The sequence below is a fragment of the Ischnura elegans genome, chromosome 4, assembly GCF_921293095.1.
Source record: "Ischnura elegans chromosome 4, ioIscEleg1.1, whole genome shotgun sequence".
Taxonomy (NCBI): Eukaryota; Metazoa; Arthropoda; class Insecta; order Odonata; family Coenagrionidae; genus Ischnura; species Ischnura elegans.
In genome coordinates this window covers 115,269,637-115,275,624 of record NC_060249.1, presented here as the reverse complement: position 1 = coordinate 115,275,624, position 5,988 = coordinate 115,269,637, and positions in this window count along the sequence as shown.

Genomic DNA, 5,988 nt, shown 5'->3' with positions numbered 1-5,988 from the left:
ATTTACACTACCAAGGCCACCAAGGACCGAAGCTCGCCTGGAGGAGCACATATTTGAGTTAAAAGATCTGTATGCCATTCCATAGATGGGAGAGAGAATTAAAAATCGCAACGAGGAAAAAATTGCAAATGCATCAAAAGTAATTGATTCAGTTTCAACCTCTGACGAATTCTGTTAATTTGGCGCAAAATTTGAATATGGCAAGTAATGGCGTGATAAAGTTCCACTTGTTATATCATTAATGCCAATGCTTAATCAGCTGGTTAGCGTTCCCATTGGTGGCGTAGCCAGGGGGACCTGGGGGTTCCGGACCCTCCCTCGAAATTAAAAAAAAAGAAAATTATTTTCCTTCACAAAAGAAAACAAAATGTTGAAAAATCATGAATTTACAAAATATTTCTTTAACAAATGAAGTTTTTCGATTATTAAAAGTGTTAAAATTAGTTTAAAACCCTCTCCTAGGTACCCTGTTTTCAAAAATTTAGAGCGAAAGCGAAAATAAATTTAGATCAAAACTGAAAATTTTCTTTTAAAGAAAAATGATAATAGTGTAAGACAGGGAACTAAAATAAAAACCTTTATTTTTTCAAGCATATGATTATAAAAACTAATAAATCGGTGTCAATTTTCTTAAAATTTTGGTTTCATTACCCTTTTTTGTGCTAAAACGTTACAACTAGAACTACCACAGCTTGCCCCCCCCCCCCAGTTTTGATCCTGGGTGTATGATAAAGAACAGAAATGTTGCCATTAATTATGTATTGTTGGCTACGCACGTGCGTGTACATCACAGTCTTTTTTTATTACCCTTTCTGCTACCCAACCATATTACAGAGGACACTAACAACAGGGTGACTGATTCTCAGAGCAAAAAGGGAGATAGGAATCTTCATAACCTATTAGGATGATGAAGAGGAGTTTTTTCCTAAATTAACTATTCAAAATTAGCCAGCATTGTAACAATTTTATTGAAGCTAATTTGGTGAAGTACCTACAAATGCTAATAGTCAAATATTATACCTAAGTAATCATTCTCTATTTTAGTCAATACCAATGAGTTTGTTTCAAGGTTGTAGCCAGAAAATATTTTATTATAAGGGGTTATATTTCGGGAAAAGAGGTATCAGGTTTGAACACCAATGCTCCTCATCCCTGATTAACATGATCTTGTCTTGTTAAAACTTAATTTCTTGCCAAAGGCCTGAGGTGTTCAGTTCTCTGATACCAAAGCAGTGCCAATGCACATCAAATGTTAAAGTAGTAACAAATGAAAATTAAAAGCACATTTTTGTCTATGCCTAAAATGTACATTAATTGTGCATAAGTAATACTCTTCTTTGTGTATTTAATGTAGGTTTTATGTGTGTTATTAGCATACTCATTGTCATCGTACTTTTTGTCATTCATCATATTTAGGCACTTACTTAATTACGTTACATCTTTGAATACAGTGCCTACAAACTAGTCTACAGTTAAACAATCTATACATCTAATACTGATTTATAAGGGACTTCTCAGCAATTAACTGTAAGAGGGTGAGTGGGTGGACAATTAAACAGGGGTGTATGCCCGAGCCGTGCTTGGCCGCAGGGACTTATACCGGTGTGCCCTCCAGACTGGAAATCATTGGCACCCTCCTGCTCCAAAACTGACAAATTTTATAGTTATAATACCCCCAGGTGAAAATGAACTGTTCATAAACCATTCCAGAAGTGTTACACTAAGTGTTCATGACTTGTTCCCGAAGTATTCTTGAACAAGGGTGCCGACTTACAAAAAATATTGGGGGGGCCCAAACTGGGGACCTTGCCCCCATAAATTTTATAATTAGTGAATTTTAAGTTTTTTAAGCATTTTAGAAGAGTCATATGATCAACATTAGAAGCCTGATCACTCGAATCTTATTATCTGGACACTCCGGGGAAAATCGACAAGCCTGACACATTTTTTCCTCACATCTGTAACGAATTTTTGGGGGGGGGCTCAGGCCCCATGGAGTCGGCACCACTGTTCATGAACTGTTAGGGAACAGTTCACGGACTATATTTTGGCCCAAATAAGGTGTTATGAACCGTTCAAACAAGCCGTTCATAAGGTGTTTCCCAGCTGTTCATGAAGCGTTCTCTAACTGTATAGGAAGCCTTTAGCTAGGTGTTCAGAACCTGTTCCCAAAGTGTTCATGAACTGTTGAGGAACCTTTCACAGTCTGTATTTTGCCCCAAATTAAGTGTTACAAACCTCAAGACTGGAAATCTTTGAACGGTTCCCCAACAGTTCATGAACACTTCGGGAATAGGTTCTGAACACCTAGTTGAACGCTTCCTGTACAGTTGGAGAATGCTTCATGAACAGCTGGGATACACCTTTCAAACGGCTTGACCTCCTGTCCCGAAACTGACAAATTTTATTGTCAGAATACCAGCATTGAGTAGTTGACTTGATTTCAATCATTTCTCAATCTAACATTATAATTAACACAGTCTCAAGTAAATTATACAATGATTTAAATTAATTTAATTCATTCTGGATTATTCTGGTAGTCCTCCCCCTTCAGTGTGCTCGTGCCCTCTGGCCACGACCGTCCACCGCCCTAAGAAGGGGTCCAGCACGGGCTTGGGCATGCCTACTTCTTTGAGATTTCCCTTGAAACAAGGGTGGAGGAAGGTTGGTTACTAGGTCCAAGGAGCATGTCCCAACCATTAGAAATTCTCTTAGGATACATGCATGGGGGCAGGGTCCGAAAGGAGGCACTGAGAGATTTAGCGCGGAGGAAAGCAAATATTGAACGTGGGGTAGGGTGGACCATGGGGAAGACATGGCTATGGGGATGAGGGGTGGACTGAATAGGGGAAGGGGTGATTTAAAGCGGAGAGGGGGGAGGGTTGAAGATGGACGTTTAAGATAAAGAGAAGGGGGGAGGAATAATCGAAAAGGGGTGGACTTAATTCCGATGCATGTATCCTAAGAAAGGAGGATACATGCATCGGGTTGCAGGGCAATGAAATACAAAGGGATCAGAAGTGGCATCACACCTTCTTTCCCACTGAAACTAAATATGTAATAGGCTAATCACTCCACAGTACACGTTGAAAGATATTATGTCAAAATAAATAAAATCCACCGATCCCAAGATATAGTAAGTCCGCCACCTGAGCGTAAGATTTGATAGTAAACAAAGTACACACTTGTGGCTTCCCTGGTGGTGGGGGTGGCAATGTGTGGATAAGCAGAATTGAGGAAAAGGAAAGTGGGTGGCCAACCGGGTGGTGTGGGCAGGCAGAATTGGGCTAAACGGAGTCGCAGAGAGACCCATAAGGCAAATTTGGAAGCTGTCTCACTATTGCCCCCTCAGGATATCTAGGGATTTGATCGTTGGATTATTCTTCTTATAGGATAATCCTCTAAATTCGCTGGCACATTAATGGCTTTGCCTGGTTTCGCTGTTTAGTTGGGCCCTTTCCGCTTCTATAGCATTAAGGTGTTTTTCCCAGTCAAATCCCTTCCGAAACTATCCCGGTGTGTTGTATCCTCGAAGGGCTTCCCTTGAGTCATCATTCTCTCTGCCCCCTCAGGATCCTCTACATATACTTTGCCCTGACCACTGGGGGAGGGGGGCAATGACGAGCGGATACCGTGATATACATCTTGGCAGCTCAACACAAAGGTTGATGGCACAAGCCAGAATGGAGCCCCACGAGCCACTCCATCAATCCATTCGCATCCACAAGTGCACTGGTACACAGCCTGAAGCTAGCCACAAACACCACAAGCATAACGGTACGCATAATGCATAGTGACAGGGGCTTGGCTAGGAATTAAGGCTGGGGGGGGGGGGGTTTAGGTGCAACTAACACCGGTATGTGTGGGGTATGGTATACCCACCAGGATAAGCAGTAGGTGCGAGATTAATAAATTGTGGAATTTTATAGATTAATGGTTCAAAATGGTGAGTTTTACGGCTTTCTGAGGGTTATTTTATTAATCCTTACAATATTCTATTAGTAAAATCAATCAAATTAAGTAAAATGGGTTAGACTTAAAAATTTCTCTGAGCTCTGGGGGGGTTTCATCCCCTAAACCCCCCACCCCCTCGCTGCGCTACTGCATAGTGATATACATATCAGTTGATCCTACCGATATCTTACGAGTTTTTTTTGTAAGTTTTTGGCCAGATAGTGTACCTGATAGTAGCTGCCATCTGGTGGCTATTCAGAAATTTTTTTCTAAATTGTAAATCGCCCTAAAAATATTTATACTTCAACCAAATGTAAGCTAAAACTTAACAACACATCAAAATTTGGTCAAAATCAGTCAAAAAATAGTCTATTAAATGTCTTATTTAAAGAAACACCACAAATGTGTTCAATTTCTTTAACCCTTAACCAGTGACGTGAAATATTTGTTACACTACCAGTGACGTGCGGTCTTGGAGACAACAATAAATCAAAAATTCATAAAATGTTGCAACGCCATTGTTATTGTTTTGTTTAATTTTTGTTTGAATGCTTAACTATTCTTAAACTTATATTAAAATTTTTACACTCCCTTAACGAACCAATTTGTCATTAAAAATTTTGATTTGAAGCAGGCTCAAAAAACTGATGCCCAAAACACTTGAGTTATAATTATTCTATTTATGCATCAATATGTCGCCAGATTAAAAAAAAAGCCTTAAATGTTAAAGTTGGAAGGCTAAGTAGTAAGTAGCTATGAAATTTATCCAGCTTATTCCTTTCTTGATGCTTTCTTATGCTAGTGACGTACGGTCTCACAGACCACTAATCGAATTGAAATTCAAATGTACAAAATTTAATAAAAGGAACATTAATTTTTAAGAGTGGGATATCCTTGTTATGCATAAATATGAAGCTAACAAGAATTATAGATATTTTGAAATATTAATTTTGAAAATATTCATAATTTTAGAAACGCAGCTGTCTCTCAGACCGAACGTCACTGGTTAAAGGTTAAAAGTCAGCGGTGTTTGGGGTCGATTTAAATCCCAGGGGATGGATGCGAATGGGCTAAACCAGGGAACCTGCCACGGCTCCAATTGTAAAATTTCCTCGGACTTAGATGGCCATTAACAGTATTGTATAGGTAGTGCAATTCCCTTCTAAAAAAATATGTACTTGTTTCCTAACACGAGAAAAGTATACCTCTTAGTAAGTTACCTCTTACATTACTGGGTCACTAACTCAAAAATCACTGCATACTAATAGTATTCCTGAGGAATCTTCAGCAAGTCTAGAAATGCTTTTGAATATTATCATCACAATGAAATTCAACCAAGAACAAACATCAAATATGCATTGCCAATGCCACATAACCCTAAAAGCCTCAATATGTATTAAAATCACTGATAATATAATTAAAAGGAAAGGCTACCAAAATACCCCCACAACAGGAATTTCATTTTCCTGATGAATAAATGCAGGAATGTTGTGAGTGTTCATGGTCAGACAAAATTTGCTCAGTCACATTTGCTAAACATCTTCAGAGAAATATAGTCCATATCCTTTCCCTCAGATATAAACTCTTGGTGGTTATGAGATCTTGGATCCTTAGCTTTCTTGCACGGCACTTTTGTTTGGAGGCGGGCATGAAAGTGCGTATGACCCTGCAAGGAAGTGGGGATTGGCTATGTTGTCACATCAGCATCAACTCTGGACTTTTTTTTTTGCACATGCTGCATTATATTTTTTTTGGACAGATGTGCACATATACATAAAATGGAGAACATAACTTTAGGAGCTAGTAATCCAGAATAATAAAGAAAACATGCTTAGCGGCATATGAAGAATGATGGACAAGTGCAAAATCAAAGTCTTTTAGGCGCACAATTCATAAACCAAGTAAAGTCTAAATAATGAATTTTTTCATGGGTTCTCCAAACACCAACAACTTGTGATTAATGCTTGATTAAAAACATAAGGAGAAAGAGGATTACTGTTGACAGTCAAGATTAAAAATGAATGAAAAATCTAA